The sequence below is a fragment of the Juglans microcarpa x Juglans regia genome, chromosome 3D (genome assembly GCF_004785595.1).
Source record: "Juglans microcarpa x Juglans regia isolate MS1-56 chromosome 3D, Jm3101_v1.0, whole genome shotgun sequence".
Lineage (NCBI taxonomy): Eukaryota > Viridiplantae > Streptophyta > Magnoliopsida > Fagales > Juglandaceae > Juglans > Juglans microcarpa x Juglans regia.
In genome coordinates this window covers 28,766,493-28,786,821 of record NC_054598.1, presented here as the reverse complement: position 1 = coordinate 28,786,821, position 20,329 = coordinate 28,766,493, and positions in this window count along the sequence as shown.

Here is a 20,329-nt window from a genome sequence, read left to right as displayed (position 1 = left end):
TATATCCTGATCTTCTCATAGACTTCACTTTATTGCAGTACTTGTGCTTTATGATTGCATTAACCTAATGTTTGGTTACCTAGTGAGAGTTACTGTTGATAAATGTTTATGGAACAGAGGTTTAGATTCAATACAGAGGTTTCAAATATAACTTTATCCTTGAAAAGGAAGCACCAAGATGGCCACCTCAAAATCCCAATCGTGGGTTCTGAGTAATGTGTGCCACATTTAATTTACAACCTAGTGTTTGTTAAACAGTTGTTAATAATAGAAGTATGCATAAAGTAGAAGAGAAATTATATTTGTAGTCGTGAAGTGCATAAGTGTCAAAAATCAATTTTTTTAGTAGTGGTCCCTAATTTTTTTAAAACGATTACGCACGCTTGCATACTTTGTGACTGCGATTGTATATAGCATTACTCTATATAGAATAGGAAAAAGCTGACAATGATATGAAATGTTGTGGCGTTGATGAATTGGTATATGTTCTTTCTAGGGATCGATCATTACCAATATTGATGGATTTAGTTGAAATGCAGCTCTGTTTGATATGACACTCACGAGGCAGGAAGTTTTTGTGTGTAAAGCCAAAGCAAAGTGATTAACTTTGATTTGATGGAGATGGGCATCATGATCATAAAAAGCATGAACAGGCAAGGCAGGTCACATGAAAAAGAGCAAAATAATGAAACATTTACAAGGCACTGAGGTAGTGCAATTAGGAGACACTGGGAGCAAACTGCATGATTAGTTACCACTGGACAAACATCAATTTCTCAGGGTTGGTTGTTGGGTTTACTTAACCTGCTTTCATGGGACGTGAAAAGAATAGATATCCTTTTTACTCGTCTGATCAAATTTAATTATCTAATATATAAAGAGATAGACAACGTTATTTGATGTGGGTCATATAATATTTAATGATGTCTGTAGAATTTTCAGAAAGTATGTAACCTGTCTAAGCATTTGATGTTGTATTCATATACCTTCATATGAGTTGCAAAAGGGTATAAACTTATAAGTTTTAAGACGCGTAAATCTCTTTACTATCTTTCTTCAAGGAGTATGCCAACCAAGAAAATAAAAAAATGTCCATGCAAATATTTAGATTGCAGAAATTGTTTCCAACAATAAGGCAGGACAAGAAAACAAGTGCTGATGAACTTGGTAGAGTTTTGTTCAGAGATCTAAATGCAATTCCCCGACAATGATCATATGACCATTACCTAACATCTAGCTAGCTTGTAGTTATCAAGGTTTTTAGTAGGATCTTGTTAACAATCCCGAGATCATTGTTTAAGGAATGCCATTGCTGAATCAGTTTCATCAGAGCATGTTTCCACAGTTTTTTGTACTCATTCATTGCACATAGGCAGAATAACTCATGGGATTTGATGTTTACTTTCTTGGGTAATAATATAAAAGTTAACTTCTTTTTAAAAAGGTGGATGCATTAAAGGCAGTGAAAGCAAATATTTAGGTTGCGTTTAAATATTGAGTTGAATTAAGTTCTCTTTAAATAATAGTGAGTTAAGATAATTGATTAAATTTTGTGAAGTTCACCTAAAATGAATTTAGATGTATTTATAAAAAGTTAAAAAAAGATTATGGGTCTCACGTGTAAAGATATGTTGAGTTGAAAAAAGTTGTGAGTTTCACATGTAAAAAGATTTCGAATTGAAATGAATTTAGTAATTTGAGAGTTAGGTGTTTAGATATTAGAAGAAATCTAAATTTAAACTTAACTCAGCTCTAGGAACCAAACGCAACCTTAATACTTTAAGAACGATGTCATAAGGCAACAAGTTTACAAAAGGGCTCAGTAGTTAATGATATCTGTTTTGTCATCATAAGCATACAGTTTTGATAGTTAAAAGAAAAAAAATAAGGATGAAGATTCTCCTTAATTCTCTAATGGTAATTATTAATTAAAATTAAGTATCGAGATCCTCTTCAATTTTCTACTGAATTGAATGGTCTAGTTTGAATAGAGAGATACAATATCAAATGCACATTATTTGAGATCTTCATAAGAAGAATATTAAACATTTTAAGGTTCATATATATATATATATATATATATATATATATATATCTTCGAAGTAGAGAACCATTTAAACAAAGAGTGGAAATGCATTGAAGCCTGATAGTGAAAGATGCTAATCATATAACTAAGACATAGAAGGGCCAATGAGCCCATACCATACAACCCACAACTTGAAATCATGACAATTTTTACTTTTAACACAAAAAAGGAGTCAATTTAGTATGTTTTTCTATTTTCTATTTTTTATTTTTAGTAACATATAGAAGGGTGAGGTCATAGATTCTAACCCACGTAGAGATATCATCTCTTTTAGAAAAATAAAAAAAGCCAAAGAGATATTGTGGATTAAAAGGATGTTGAATAACTTCTTTTCTTGTTACAAAACTAGAAATATAATGAGTTGATAAACCAAAGAAACACAAATTAAGAATAGTGAAAGGCTGAACTAAAATCAAATAAAATTTACTAACTATTTAGATATATTATTTTTATTAAATAAACATAACTTAATTACATATGTTAGTTTTATTTAATAATTTAATGGCTAGATGATTTAAAACAAAATAGCACTCGAGAACTCAAAAAGAGAAAAATTAAAACCCTAAATTCCCTCTACCCATTTACATAGTGAGTTGTATAAATTATGGAGCATAGTGGTATTACTCTGTACATAATGTCCAAGCTATTCCCAATAATAAATATTCTAAATTTTGAAATTTCCATTTTCAAGGTTCAATAAGAGCAACTAAATCTTGAATATTTACATGACATACACTCAAACAAAATTTATCAAAACTAAAAATATGTCTACATGCTAAAACTATCTAAAAGGGTAATGCTAGATACAGTTATAGGTTGTGTAAACGCCGCACACTCTTTTTGAAGAAGAGTGAGATCCACCATTAAAAAATTCATATTTTCATGCAGGTGTCATATTTATTTACTTTTTTTCAAAAGGAATATGTAGTGTTTGGGTACTCTATGACTGTAAACATCATTTATCTATTAATAAATAATCCCACATCAAAGATTGCGAGCAATGAACATCTCGAAACCATATAAATATAATTAAAAAGAATCATGCAAGATCACATGACAAGGAAAATCAACAATGGTCACACAAACTTCGACATTCCACGAGGGGTATCACCATGTCACAAAGACATCAACATCACATGCTGAAAGGATTATTTTTATTTAACATGCTCACTAACAAGTACCATTAATAATTCATGGTTAGTAAAGCCATATATACCAAACTTATTCCAATGTATCACATTTACAAAATTTGCACAGTTCCCCATAATTGTGCTCAAAATGGCACTACGAAGGTATACACACAGAAGTATAAAAAACCACATCACTTCGTACAAAAATATTAGAAATTTTCGTGTACACCAATCCAAACAGCACATTCAAGGAATTTTAAGTTTTGCATGAGATGAACTAAGAAATGATTTGAGTTAAAATATTTTATTAGATTTTAAAAAATGAGAAAAAAATTGAACAAAAATATTATAAAGTTAAAATATTGATAGAATATAATTTTTTTAATATAATTTTTATTTTAAGATTTGAAAAAGTTCATTTTTGTTTTTGTATCTTGTTTGGAAGTTTGAGAAAGTTGTAATGATTATATGAAAATTTTAAAAATTTGGAATTAAAATATATTTGTATTTGACTGATATTTAAAAAGAAAATGAGATGACATGAGATAACTATCTAAACGAGGCCTAAATGGCCACTTACCTCATTCACAAGTTGAAATAAAATCACAATACTCTTTGAATGTGTATCAAATGTGTAAGGGGTTTTCCCCCTTTTGTCTTAGCAGGCTCGAGAAAGGCAACCAAGGGAATAAGAAGCGAAAGCCTAATCCAGAACAAATAAACTCTTCGGTCTGGCCCACGAGTAGACTCTCTTGGATGCAACCTCCATGAGGAAGTGTACTGCAAGGGGATAGGACTCGCCGACTTGGAGACCCCTCAAGCAGTGTTCAGCCCTTGAGTGCCTGTTCGTGTAATGGGCGAAAAGTAAGAGGCCCCCGGGTAGAATCCCCTTGAATGCCCGTGGGAATTGAATCCCTTAAACCCACAATCAATTTGAAAACTCACCTAAGAAAGTCAAAAGTCAAGTAAATGGATGGAGAATCTAGACCTCTTGAGAACTCGTTTCAAGAACTTAAATTATATTAAAATCTAGACTCGTTGAATAACCTATCTTAAGAACCTAGATTACAAGGAGGAATGCCACAAATGTTTTGATTTACCTTTGATAAGTTCAAAAGTTCAATAAAAAATAAGAGGAGTAAACTCAACTCACAATGAAAATTCAATATTGTCTAAAAGCTTATGTTGGACGGCTACAAGGTATTTCAATACCTAAACCCCAATTAACCCTAGGCCAAAACAAGGCTCCTTTTACCCAAAATGTCCCTAGATGAATAGTGTCGCAACTACAGTAACTCTTGAAACCTTAGTTCAATAAAATAAAACATATGTGGGCCAAGCATCTTCAAGCCCGATTATTCAAGACTAATTCCTATAACTAATAAAATAAATCATTTAAATGACTTAAACAAATTGAAAGCCTTCAATAACAATAGGCCCAAACAATAACTCTAAGTCATGTCTTCCACAGGTTGTATCAAGTGGATCAAAACCGGTTCTCATTCTTTCAAGCCCATCTTGAGTGTTGGGCTTTTGTTAGCTTCATCCTAAGTGGATTGCACCAATCCTTGCATTGCTTCCTTGATCTTCTTGGCTCTTGATCATGTAATTGGCTCATTTGGAACCTACAAAGGATCTTTAAGACTAGGCCCACCTTGGCTCCCATTAAATGGTCAATTGGGCAGGCTGGCTGCTCCTCTCATTAATGGTGCTGCTCATTGGTTGAGTTCTCGAGGTCATCAGTTCGGCTCCCATTGATCGAGTTCCCGAGGCTACCTGTCCATCCAATAAGTGCGTCTCCTCGGTTCCTGCGGCCCTTCCATCTCCAAACGGTTGATTGGACAGACTGGCTGCTCCTCTCCCCACGCCTAAAGGATCCTATTGGACCGTGCTTCCCACACACTTGACATGACGGCTGCCACTCGTGCAGACGTACCATTAGGGTCTGTGTGGCGTTTTGTTGGTGTTATCACAGTTAGCGTTGCTTCATTTCCTGCGTGCCTTCCAACCTCCCTCGACTATATAAGGCCCCCTTCACCTCCACTTCCTCCATTTCCCTCTCTCTCTCTCTAGGCATTTCTCTCAACTTCTTCTCCTGCCGTCGAGCGTTCCTCCCCTTCCCAAGCTTTTACTCCTCCTTTGCCCCTAGATTCCCTTTCCCCACCATTTTCCTCTCCACTTCCCAAACCGTGCCCATCGTTGTCTTCTTCCCGTCACTTCCCGTCTTTACTATGGCTCCCAAAGTTCCGTCGTCTTCTTCCCAAACTGTCGCCCCATACTTTGTAGGGAAGCGCTGGGTTTTGACTATTAACGGCGCGGACCTCAGGGTGTTCCAGGCCAAATACGACATTCCCACCTCCACCATCCTGGAGATCCCCAGGGGGAACAAGCGGTGAACCTTGTCGGAACGGCATCCTGGGTGGCCTTTTTTCCCTTGATGTTCGCAAATGGCCTGCACTTCCTGTTCTGCCACCCCATTTGCGAGGTTCTCAACTATCTAGGGCTGGCCCCGACGCAACCCCATCCTAATGCTTGGTGACTCCTGGTGTTCAGCTGCGTCATCTTCTCAATGGCCCTCAGTGGAACTGTCGAGGAGTATTTCGACCTGACAGCTCGGAAGTTCCTATTGGTGTATCGCATCAACTGTCAGCCGGGGAGCATATGTAGTTTACAGGCTCGGACTCCTGGCCAGAAGATCGCTACACTCGAGCAGCGCCATTCGAGCATTATGGAGTGGTCCCGAAAGTACTTCTTCGTGGCGGTCTCAGGTTGGGAATACCTCGAGGGGGACCGAGCCCACAAGGAATATCCTGTCCAGGCGGTCTGGGGGTTTCTCCCTTCCTCGGAAAGCCTGGGCCTTCTGCTGAACTGGATGGAAGAGGCCCGACTAGAAGCCATGATGACTTGGGTGAGGGCCCATCTTGACGAGTCGCACATCGACTTGGCCCTCTCCGACGACAACATAATCGCTCATATGCGGCACGGAAGCTATAAGCCTGGTCACCAAGTGTTTGTCTGGATTTTTCCACAAGGTTCGATGACTCCTTTTTTCGTCCTTTTCCTTTCTTTCACTATTTTCTAAATTCCCTTTGTTGACCGTTCCATGTCAGCATCTCTTGTTGTCAGGGTTCCTCTCAACTAGCGGGCTTTATTGTGGATGGCCAGGAGGCCGTTGAGTAGGAAAACCAGAACCTTCACCCGATGACCCAAACTGCCCTTCAGTGCACTGGCAGCGAGAGGGAAGAGAGGGAGCGTACATGACAGTTCATATACTATGCACTCTAGTATGTATATAGTAGTATGTAATAATCGCAGCGGAAATAAAAGTGAAAGTGTAACTTATGCCAAAATAACTAAAAACATCACAATTCATTAATGATCTTCAAGTTCAAAGTACCAAATGTAGCATAATCTAGGCACAACTAAGGGTCAAAGTCAAATCATCCACTTCATGCGTTCTAAAGTATGACGGACTTGGGCTATAAACATCAGGATTAAGTCCAATCTCCTCTCAAGGTCCTGCTCCTCTTCAATCAGTCGGATCTAGTGCTCCATCTAGCTCGTCCTCCTCGAGACCTGACATAACTTCTATCATTCTGAGTGATATAATAGTGGTTCCACAAAGGGTGTGATTTATTTGAAATCTCAACAAGTTAAATAACCAACATGCACAAAAATAAATTAAGCATGAAGAAAGATAAATACGTAATGCATGAAATGCAGAAAAATCAGTATGCATTAGGGGTGTAAATTCAAATCGGAAAACCGGTCCGTTTTGAATTGGTCCAGTCCAGGACCAGTTCTTAGAATGTAAAAACTGGCCGGTTCCGGTCCGGTTCTAGTTTTAGGATTTTTCGGATCAGATCGGGCCAGACCGGTTGATAAAAAATATATATAAAAAATAATATTTGTGTTATTGTATATATAAGTTCTATACAAAATATTATATATATATATTAATATATATAAGTTTTATATATTATGTGTAATTATAAATTTTTATGTGAAATTTTTATATATAATATATATATAATTATATATATTCATATATGAAATAATTTCTTATTATAATTTATAAATTATTACATAAAATGTTAATACTAAATCACTAAAAGTTTATAACTAATACTAATAGTCTAATATAGACTAATGACTATAGTTATACTTATAATTAATACTACAAGTTTTTACTAAAAGTTTATAACTAATACTAATATATAACTTATAACTATACCAATAGTTTAATATTAATACTATTATATAGTCTAATATATTAATAAAAGTATAAAACATATTTTTTTTAAATCAGTTTTTTTTTTTTTCTTATAAACAAATTTTTAATGACAAATTGTGAAACTTACATTTTAAAAAAACTGAAAAACCGGACTGGACCAAACCGGAAACTGGTAAAACCGGAAATACCGGTTTAGGAGGGTAACCGGTGCGTAATCGGTTTTAGAAAATACAAAACCGGTACATACCAGTTTGGTCCTAGATTTTGTCCAAAACCGGACCGAACCGGATCGATTACACCCCTAGTATGGATGTCTCCCATTCAGATTCCTTAACATTTTTAGAGAAATGGAGACACATATTTTCATTCAATGAACATTTTTACTTCCATTATTGAAAACATAACTTCATCATAAACTTTCATCATTATTAACAATTCATATAACATCATAACGTGTGGTAACGTCACAGTTTCCCATATGTATTGTGAGTACCTGCTGGTGATCGTAGTACAACTCATGTTGAGACTACATTGTCTATAGACTCGTTCTCAATACATTGGTAAATATAACATAACATTATAACATGTAAATCCACTAGCATTAGGTATCATAACATATTGACTTTGCTCCGGCGTTTTTTAAAAAGAACTCATTCGAAGCCTATTGACTGTTCTTCGTCAACCTAGAAACACTTTAGAGTGGACAGAGAAGTTCTACTAAGATAATTCCTCATCTTAGCTTTTGGGGTCATGAAAAAAATTATTTACATGTTATGCTTAAAATATATTTTTTATGACATATATATATGTGGCAAGCTTTAATGCAAAAATGACATTTATAGATGCAATATACAAAAATGATGACAAATATCACATATCATGTAAGTATGCACTCAATGTATCATATCACATGATATTTTATGTTCAAAATGATAATTGAAATATGAATGAGACATTTATCAATAATTCATAAATAATCTATCAAGGTGTAAGTTAGAGGCCAACTTACAAACTTCCCGAGTAATCGAAAAAAATGTCGTAGCTGCTGAAATCAAGTGTGTACTAAGTTAGGATTAATACTTCTATGGATGAGGTTCATAAACAAAGGTTTCAAAAATGGATATTTACAAAAATATCTCTAGACTTTCAAAAATTGCATTTAAGACCCTAATTTTTCACTAATTGCATACGAACTCCAAACTTAACCAAACTACATTGACTTCATATTTTTGGCATTCTAAAACCATCTATATTCTTGAATTTTTAAAAATCAAAGTGAAACTTGCTCAAACAGTCCCAACCCGTGGCATGCACTCTAGTTGATGTCTAAGTGTATTTTTAACTATTGATCCATATGAATGCATGCATATGAGATTTTCTTTAATAAAAAATAATCACTAAAGTCTTTAATGACATGATTAAGGCTAATTCTTGTATAACTAAGCTCATCCCAACCCTTTATCATGGCTACGAAATCCTTAATATCCAATTTATTCAAAATCGATATATGCTTGATGATCAAAACAAGATAGATTTAAAGCCTATAATGACATACTTTAAATAAAGAATTAAGCCTTCCATAATCATTTTAAGACAATGATAAATTATATAAAATCATACTTAAGACATGCCATAACTAAATTTCTACTTAAAATCATTTAAACATACAAACCATCCTTTAATGTCCAAGTTTTGAACTAAGCATGATAATCTTCTCAAAACTCAAGCAAAACTCATACCAATACTTGAAAACAAAGCTTTGCATGCAAACCGATGGCTTTCTAAATCTTCCAAGTGTAGAAGCTATCAAAGTAGTACATGGATGAGTTCCATGGTCATTTCCACAGGGATAACAACATTCACGCAGAGCAAATTTGTATTGAGTTACGCTTGGGTGGGGAATTTTTTTGAAAGAAAAAAAAAAAAGAACTATTTATAAGGCCAAAGAGAAACAGTAAGAAAGATAGTTATGTACTGATGTAGAGTTTACTAATGATAAGGAGGGTTTTGATTTTTGGACAAAACAAGTTGAAGAGTGAAGTGAACCTAATTTTCTGATTGCTTGTCAAATTAAAAGAAATGAGAAATATGAGCATTAGTAAAATGGGTGCAAGAAATATAGAGATTGCAGAAATATCAAAACTAGTGACACAAAATGTCGAACACTTGTGCTACGAGAGTGTTTCCTCCTTTTTCAAACTCTGATTAAGAGGTCCAACTCTACCACTCAATTGTCAATCTAGTTTAAGCATTAACAATCGGAAAATGAAGATTTAAAACTAGATTTTCAGTCCAAAGTATCTATAGAATGCAAATAAATTTACTATGAATACCAACCATGAAAATCCTTGAAAATATTACCAAGTTTCTGTTGTGCCTTCCGTCAACAGTAGAACAAGAACAAGAGTTTCTGATTTTGACTTATCTCAACAAAATCGACTTACAAAGCTCTAAAATGGATTTTTATCATATCAGAATCACTCTAATCGATAGTTTAGAGCAAGAGAATCCATATCTTGTTGCTCAAGATGAAAACTTAGCCTAACATCATTCTCTCAAGAAATAGAAACTAAACGAGTAAACTCCAACTAAAAATGGTTGCTCTGTGCAAAACAAAGCTGCCGAAAAAAATTCCAGATCAACTACCCCTAAGAAAATAAAAATCCCTCAACAAATACTTTGAAAAAAAATGCGAAAAAAGAGAGAAAGCTCCCGCACGGAAATTCCCTTTCTTTTATATCGTGCGTTCAAGCCCCTGCACTTTGCATCGTTCCAGGTCCTGCAATTGGTCTTCAGCCCACTCGTTCGTGTGTTTCATGTCTCCAACCCAGCATTTCATTCCACATTTCCTTGCCGTTGCGAGTCGCTCTGCACCAGCGTTGAAGCCACTGCGTTGCACGTCTCTGCAGTGTGCATTTTGTTCCACATTTCCTGCCCGCGTGAGTCTGTTGTCTGTGCGTGAACTCGTTTGCCCCTCATTTCTTCTCCAGCCCAGCGTTTTGCATCCTGTGTGAGCTGCTCTCCTTTCCACTAATATTGTGCATGAGTTTCCAGAGCCTTCTTTTGGGTGTTGCCGTGTCAGTTGGGTATTTCCAAGAATACCCATGTGTTTTAACATTTTTCCCATAATGCCCTGCAACATAAATAAGATATGAGAGGAGTAAAATTTTGGGGTACTAATTTTGGTGTGGACCAGCTGCATTACAACTCTTTTCAAGTGCAAAATACCAGAATTTAACATTGAGTCAAGTACTAAAAACTACAACATAATTAAGTGCCTAATTAATTTTTTGGTTGGATAATTCATTCACTTTAGCAGCTTAATCATGTAGTTTTGAAACTTTATCACAAACTAAGATCAAGAGCAAGAAAGCTTACAAATTTTGTGGCCTTCTAAGCACTTAAGACAACCTTACTCAAGAACTCACCTAAACTCACTCGGTTTCACTCTATTGCTATCTAAGGGGGAGAAGTGCTCTCAAGACTCAAGAGAAAGCTTGGAGCTGAGGTGTGGAGGAAATGAAAAAGTGCAGGAGGTATTTATAGGCTTCAAGAGGGTGTGAGACGTTAGCTTTGGTGCAATGTGATTGGGTGAAGTGGGTGGTTCACAAGTCTGAAATTTTTCCAGCATGTTTCCATGGGCTTATGTCACCTTATGCAGGGGGATAGTAGCCTAAAACCACCATGATTTCCTCATTAATATGGCTATAATGGTCTTGTAGAGGTGTACAGGTTGTGGGGCATGGTTCAGATGACAAAAATTCAAGCAAACCACCCATGCAAACTGGCAGATTCAAGTGGTTTTAACTTGGCAGATTTGAGCTTCGGTTTTGGATGGTTTTGGGTGGGAAACTCTGAGTCAGATTTCACATGATGGTCGTGGGGCCTCTTGTGGAATGGGTGGTGATGGAGGTGGCATGGGGTGGTGGCTCAACCAAGGCAAATGGTTGGTTAGATCGTAACCCAACCAGTTCTCACTCAAACTAGACTAAGGTGCAATCGGTTTGGTCAATTGGTTTGGTTTGTGAAACGAATTTCGTCCAAGGCTAATTTTGGGTTTGAAGAGATCTCATGAGGTGTCTAAGGACCATATTAACCTTGAGTAAATTGCACAAAAATATTGAGCCTAATGGCAAAACAGTCCATGCACTCAAAGGAGATACACATTAGACGATTGATGAAGTTTTGGAATTTGATATGTCATTTTCCTTAATGACATGTGGGGGGGGGGGGGTTATCTAAGGTATTAGTAAGGTCTAAATATGATGAAATGGAATAATAAATTAAGAAAATTTCCGATTAAAAAGTTAAGAAAAGATTAAGACGAAATTAAGTTTCGAAACATGGCTTAAAGATCACTAACCTCTTGTATGTTGATTAATGATTTTAGCCAACCTTCAAAATTTAATTTGGGCATTTAAAGTATGATATGAGCTTAAGGAAACCTATAGTATGGTATATTGAGATTTCAACTTGAATAGTGAAATAAACCTAAACATGACTTTGGGCCTTGTGGGCTTAAAAGGACCAAGTGTATGGGTTGATGGCTTATGGGCTTGAATGAAAGGGGGTCTCATTCCAAGATTTTAAGAGTTGAAAAGATATCTCAAGATTCACTAAGATGGGCTTGAAAGGGCTTAACTTGGCCCAAAGGCCTTAAGCCTTCCTTATACTTGGGCCAAAGCTAGCTACTAAGTCTTGAATTCCCTAAGGGCTTGGTTCAAAACTTCTAAGGTTAGGCCCATGAATGTTCTAAGGTCCTATAGGCCTCACTAAATTCTCTAATAAGCTTGATTCTCTAATATTTTGCTTAATGATACTAAGTGCAAGGTTAAAACTAACATCACTATCAACATTGATGTTTATAATAACCCAAAATTAAAAGCTTAATCTAGAGCATTTAAGGGTTAATCCCAATGGTTAATTAAGTGGCTTGCTACAAAAACTACCACCGATGAATCTAAGAATGGCCTACAGACTCAATTCATCATATCCATGAATGCCGCGAGTGCATTGACCAGTCAGAAAGGCATTACCCTGAACTCATAGTGCCCGTATCTAATTCTGAATGCAGTATTGGGCACATTCCTTTGCCTGATTCTCAATTCGTAATACCCAGACCTTAGGTCATTCTTAAAAAACATTATTGCTCCTTGCAGTTGATCAAACATATCATTAATCCTAGGCAAGGGGTACTTATTCTTTGAATTCACCTTATTAAGCTCCTAGTAATCTATGCACATCCTGAGAGTTCCGTTCTTGAGAAATAACACCGGTGCTCTCCATGGTGACGAACTTGGTCTAATAAATCCCTTGTCCATATAAGCTCTTGCAGTTATGCCTTCAACTCCTTTAGTTCTGATGGTGTCATTCGATATGGAGCCTTGTGTACCGGAGATGCTTTTGGTTCCAAGTCGATCATGAACTCAATCTCTCGAATAGGAGGCAGCCTTGGGAGATCGTCGTCGAAAGCTTCTAGGAACTCCTCAACAACTGGAATCCCCATTACTGACTTCTTCTCCATTGGTTTTAACACCACTTGAACTAGATACACTTCCACTCCATTGGCTAAATCATTCTTAGCTTGGATTGTTGATATTATTGTAGGGATTGTCTTAAGTCTACTGCCCACAAACTCCACACTTTCTCAAGTCCAAAGGGCAACCTAAAGAAACCCTTAACACTCTACTACTTCTCCAGCCAGTAGAGCCACTGCCATAGTTTACTGTAGGGACTCCATTCATAAAATATACATTCGAGCGAATGTAGCATATATGAATGATTGGGAAGCACTTGAGTCAAACAAGGTATAAGCAAAAAACTCATACATTTTAACTCTTCAAGTCAAGAGCGTTTAATATTAAAAAAATAGTTTATAAAATGTCGTAATTTATCAAAAATTAAGGCAGGTTTGTACTTGTGATGACTCTTACTTCCTGGGTCTCCAAGCCTTTTCATCCACTTCTCCAGGCATCAGTGCATATACTTGCACCTGTGTAAATTGTCTCTAGCCCGACCTTCTTCCACATTGGGCTGCATTGGGCATTCCTTGGTGAAATGCCCTAATTGGCTACATTTGAAATAGTTGATGCTGCCGTGACAGAAATCTCCTTCACGGGACCTATTGCATTAGCTGCAAACAAGTGCTTTGCCCCAATGTGAAGCCCCATGGCTACTTGTGGTCGTGCCCCAAATCTAAACACGAGTTTCTGGGGTGACCCTGAGCTGCTTCCTTCCCTGGGGTAAGTTTTCTCCCATTTTAACCTATTGCCACGGCAACGAGGTTGTGGTGCTTACATTCTGAATTTGATGACAGGCAACACAAGCACGTATCTAAGGTTGCAACCCTTCCTGGAAGAGTTTAGCTCGCATCTCTTTAGTGGATATAAGATGCATGGCAAACCACCCCAGTCCTGTAAAATCTATGTCATACTACTCCAGAGTCATACCACCTTGGATCAGGCTGGAAAATTCATTGATTGTCTTTTGTCTCACGATGTTTGGAAAGAAGCAGTTGTCAAACTCCTTGAATTGCCTCCAAGTCATGGCTGCTATCAATCCCAATTCCATGATCAGAAGTTGTCTCTTCGTCTCCCACCATGTTGCAGCTTCATCTTGAAGCAAATAGCCTGCATATAAAACCTTCTGATCTTCAATTCATAGCCCATATATAAAACCTTGTAATCTTCAATTTTTCCGCTCTCATAGGTCCTTTGTTTTCAAGAAAATCTGGGGGATTTATAGGCCAGGAACCACTTGTACAAGCAACCTCTTTGTTCAGCCAGTTGTTGTTGTTGAAAAATCTGTTAGAAAAACTTCTGTTGTCATCCCAACATCTCGGTCAGGCGGTTTAAGGCTAGCACCAAGGCGTAATCTCCATCGCCATGTGGTAGGTCATCTTCAAGAACCTAGTCATAAGGCTCATCTTGAGGTAGTCTAGGTTGCACCATTATGTCTTATCTGCCAAAAGGTCCAATCACATCTCTTCCAAAATTTCACAATGCTAAGATTAAAAGTCTATGGCTCTAGTACTGTACCTACGTGACTTACGGATTTATCTAGAGTCATAAAACTCTGATAACACTGAATCTATGACGCCCCTAGTCCCCTTTATGATTTGGCTAAATCCGTGGCGTCCGAAAGTTGGCCAAAAGGTCATACCCCCCTTGCACAATGTGACAACAAGTGTGTGCTCACATGACCAATAATAATTGTATAATTAATTCCTAAAGAAAAATGGAAATAATTAATTCTAGTTAACAATACCATAAAAGATATAAATTACATTACACTATTAATTTTCATAAGCCACTTGTTCCCAAAACATAAACAAAGAATATTATAATCATCATTTTACGATAAAATAAACTTAGCAATTTAATAAAATGGGGGAAAGGCCCCAATCCTCAGTCCTTTGAAGGTGTCGGATCTCCATGCTCTTAACCACCACCATACTCTTTCTCAGCATCAAAATATATTGTCAAGGAGTACGAACGTAGTGGACTACCACGATGGGATTTTACAAAATTTCAATAAGTATAGCTAAGTCTAACACTCAACAACTACATAGCCACATCACAAACAAAGCAGTTCACCCCAACAGTTCACACGAGATTCGACAACAAATCATCCCAACTCTTCAAAAAATACATAGCCACGTCACTAAATTTCACAAATCCCAATTCACATTTTCCAACAATCTCATTTACAAGGTTAGTTCTAGAGCCACTTACAATGCAGAGGGAAAATGTAACACCCCTCTCCCTATGGTTACAAATAAAGTCATTTTTAGAAAATTCTGGAGAATCGGTGTGCTACTACTGAACTTGACTTATATTTTCTTATAATTGCACTAGATGCAAAGATTCTATAAAATCGTTCATTATTAAAAATACTGAGATCATAAGAGGGAGAGCGGTAAAGCATTTATTAAAAATTCTAGAAGTTTGTGTTATACAAATCATAACTTAAAGTTTGGAAATATTTTTGGTATATTGATTGATCTGAATTAACTGACTTGTCTGACTGACTAACACCATTAACCTTGTGTGCAAGGTTGTGTACCGGTCCCAAATACTATGATAGACCACGCTTGCACAACCACCCTGACTGGATTGGTACTGACATCTGAATGATCGTTTTGATTCTTTCGAGGCACTTTGGAGTCAAATTTTGATAAAAGATTTGGACTTTAAGGTTAATATGATTACTTTGGATTTTACAGTGTAAAGTTTATTTTTTACCTTTTCGAATTGAATAGTAACCTCCATAATAGCACCTAGAGCAATGTTTTTAAAATCACAGTGTGGAATGTCCCAATTAGGTTAGAGAAGTTTTATTTAGACACTTGGCAAGATCTTAGCCACACTTGGTGAATAGTATCGGACACTTGGCACCAAGAGGAACCATGAGATGGAAAAAGTAAAGGAAATCAAGCTTTGTGATCATGCCACCTAAACAAAACCCTATTCGATCCAACTAGCCAATTTGTGTCAAACCAAAGAGGGTGTCAACCCTAGAGAAAACCTAAAAACTTGGAATCCAATTGAAACCCTAAAATCTTGGTTGAAATCAAAACCCCAAATGGTTTCCCAAAACCCCAAAGTTTGCCTTCAAACCCTAATTGAACCCGGTTTTAGCTTAGTATTTAATCACTTGATTTAATCACTTTCACATACTATTAACTACTAAAATTCATATTATGACATAATTATTTACTCTTTTAAATCTATAAAACTTTATTGGGTAGAGAAATATTAGATTTGGGCTTGATAACAACCCAAACCTCATCGAAACCCTAAATGGAAGCCCATTTAGTTAAGGTCCATTAAGGCCCATGAATTTCATCCACCTAAGCAAGGCTTGTGGAGAAAGTTTTCTCCTGCCATGGTAGTCCAAACACTGCCCAAAGCAGCCCCAAATAGTACATGATGTGAAGGCCAAAGGCCACCACACTCCTATCTCTCAGCTTGAGGCAAAAAACTATAGGTTGGTTTGCCCCTTGTTTTGGCTGACAAACGCATCATTATAAGTGTCGCTTACACCCCTCATATCACCCCTCAAATGTGTAACAGGCTTCAAAGTACTTTTCCCCTTCATTTGATCACTTTGCGACCATTTTCTTGGAGAGAAAACCAGAGAGACTCTTGGGCAGATTTTCTGGGATACTTTTCTCGAATTTTTTTAAGCAGTTTTAAGTATTTTATCATAACATATTCCTCACAAAAATTGTTCCTCTATGAGTTTAGTTTTTGTTGGTATGATTTATGTTGATTTTAGTGGTTATTGGATCGGACAAAATTTGGTTTAAGCATGCAAAGGTCAGTCTGGGCGATAAACTGGATAGTGTATGATATTTTGATCATTTTGACCAAGTTATTGGCAAGCTCTAGTTCTTTTTTTTTTTTTTTTTCATTTTTTTTAGGATAGTTAACATTCTTATATGAAATTGTGATGCGTATCCGTTGCATGTTACAAGATTTTGATGAAATTTTTACTTAGATAAAAAAAGCTGAAAACTGGAAGGAGTAAAACAATTTTTAGTTTATGTAAGTTTGAATCTTTTGATGAGAAAATGTGATCCTATGGCTTTGATATTTTTATATGATGATCCTAAGACTTTGATTTATATGTTAGGATATTATTTTAAGGATTTTTTGTGTTGGCTTTGAAGATATGATTTATTATACATGAAAATGTTCGGTTAGGTCACAGATTTGAGTTTTTTTTGGATAGATCTATGTTTTGGTTAAATTTTGGCCATGTGATCTTGAGTTTAATGTTTGGATCTACTCTAGGACATGATTTTAAACTATGTGATGTTATTTACTTATGATTATTTTCATGTTTTCATGAAATGTTTTAGATCAAGTGGTTTGATCGAAACCAAACCTTGAGGAAATCCGTTTTGGTGAAAGTGTTGAGGCTGAGTACTTCAAAATTGATTTTTGTAACTTTTGTGAATTTTACTTGATGATTCAAAGTGTGTTAGTTCTTAGAAGTGTGTTATGAACATATTAGAAGAAAGTGTGTTAGTCCTTGGAAATCCTTTTTGGTGAAAGTGTTGTGTTAGAAGAAAGTGTGTTTGATCGAAACCAAGCCTTGAGGAAATCCGTTTTGGTGAAAGTGTTGAGGCTGAGTACTTCAAAATTGATTTTTGTAACTTTTGTGAATTTTACTTGATGATTCAAAGTGTGTTAGTCCTTAGAAGTGTGTTATGAACATATTAGAATAAAGTGTGTTAGTCCTTGGAGATGCTTAAAAATTTATATGAGGAATGCAAATTTTTGTGAGTTTTGAAATTAGGATGTAAACTCTTTAAGTTATGGGTAAAATGATCATTTTCCCACATATAGAGGGGTAAAATTGTAATTTTACCCTATAATAGTATTTTTTATGTTTCTAAATTATTAGTGATGAGTTTCTTATGTTTAGAAATCTCTACTTACAGTTTCTTGAATTTCGTGCATTTTTATTTATCACGCACATCACTATAAGTTAGCTTCTAACTTACTGTCAGATTACTGTGTATGTCTGTTAGTAAGGGAACAAGTGTTTATGTTCTTATGTTATCATATGTGCTATGTTATGCCATGTCACTACACATATGTCTGTTGCACATTATATTCTATCACGCGATGTTTATTTATTACATATTTTATTTTGTCATGAAATGTTTATCTGTTACACGTTATGCCATGTCACAAAATATTCAATTGTTACATGTTATGTCATGTCACAAAATTTCATCTATCACACATTATGCCATGTCATTCATCTCACATACATGTCACATTATGTTATGTCATGTCACATGTTATTTCATGTCACGTCACATCATGTCTCAAGTTCGGAGTATATCTTCAAAACAGTATCTTCCAAGTCTAGTTATGTTACGTCCACATACAGTCAAGTTATTGTTCAAGTCATTATTATTCAAGTATCATTATGGTAACCCTAGGAGACAAGAGTATCATTGTGGTAACTCCATGAGACGAACATCGTGGCAACTCCATGAGATAAGGACATCGTGGAAACCCAATGCGACAAGAATGCAGTTCAAGTTCATGTAATTTTATGTTCAAGTTCATGTTCAATCCCAGTTCAAGCTCATGTTATTTCACGTTCATGCTTATGTTTAGTTTCAGCTCAAGTTTACGTTCAATTTCAAATTCAATTCATGTTCAATTCGGTCCATGTTCAAGTTCTTCTCATGTCAATTCAAGTCATGTAAGCACATGTCATGTTATTTGTTAAGTCACGTCAAGTTTATTGATGATTATGTTATGCATTCATGTTTTTATTGTCATGCATGCATCTTTAAACAATCAGTTAAGTTCTTTGTTAACTTGCTAAGATTTGTACTCAAATCTCATCATGGTAGTCCAAGCTACCAATCTCCCAAAAATGGTAGATCATGTGCCACGATTAGGAGAAGCGGTAGATGATCAACTAGAGGCGGTCCACCAGACAGTGATGGCACAAGTCGAAGCTCATTGCTTTGATGCTCCGTTCCATTAATAGTATTATCACATCCTTGATCGAGTTGCCCGGACTACTCGATGGACTAGCCTAGTAGCTACCTTAGTTTTGCATGTACTTAGGGAGCTCAATCTCCACTACTCTTATGGTTGCAGAACTTTTGGACTTACGTTGTAATCTAAACGTCTCTTATCTTTAGTTTACGAAATTTGTTTTAATGTTTTGGGATATAGCATTCTGCTACTTTATGTATTGCTAAAAAAAAAAAAATTATCCATTGTGAATATTGCATATTGTTTAGATGCGTGCCAAGTGCATTACATCTTTAATTGTTATGAACGAGAGCATGTAACCTTGTATGGTATGTACCAACGCATCAGTATTCGTCCGATCCTAAGCGAAAATCTGGACGCCTCGCACGAGCGGCACAATCCTTGGCTATGGTTGGTTCAGGTGGGTAGCAGCTAGGTGGAAAATGGGGGGCTAAGGCTCGGATACGTGTTGGTGTGTGAGGTTGGTGTGCAGAGCGGGGAATAGAGGGGCTGAGAAGCTGTCGGCATAGGAGGTAAGGACGACGGGGAAGATAGAGAAGTAGAAAGAGAGAAAGAGAAGAGAAGAATGAGAGGGGAGGAAATTACGGTTTGCCATTTTCTGGGGTCCAAAATGATGCAGTTTTGGTGGTAGATTGGGCTGACTTCTAAAGGCATGGGGCCTTAGTTGCGGGTTGGGCTTGGGCATCTTAAGGTTGGGTTCCACAATAATAGCAATAGTTTTATTAGGTCTAAAAATAAGACTTAAAATTAATTTTATTCTATTTTCTTAATTAATTTTGATATTGTTATAAACATTTTAATTTAGATTATTATTATAAAAGATAAGCATAGTTAAATCTTCAGGCTAGAATTTTTCTCAATTTAAAATCATCACTGATTGGGGTTCCCTATAGAGTCTCAGTCACTCCCAATCCTATATTAAATGAACTGCTAGATTATGTTTTTAATTTCAAACTTTCTTCTCGGTTGATCGCGATCGAGTCTTCAGTAGATTAGTCACAACAATCATTAACTGAGTCCAAATTAAACTCTTTGGCACCATCTTCCAATCGCTATATATAAACTTTTTCCTTCCCTTTATTAGTTACCCAAACCGTATCACCTTATATAATGACATTTGTCAAATCCGAGATACCCAGACCACCAATCTGCCGCATTACAAGTAGCTCCACCACAAACCACCTCTCTCATATTACCTATCAGGTTCCTTCTTGTTGTAAGTCACGGCAGTTCCTCCTCAAGCCACAAGTCTCCATTGCACAGAATCAGCCCCAAAGGAAACCCCACGCCTAGCAAGCCTTCCACATGCAAGCTTCCACCATTCTGTGTGTTAAACCGAGTCAAT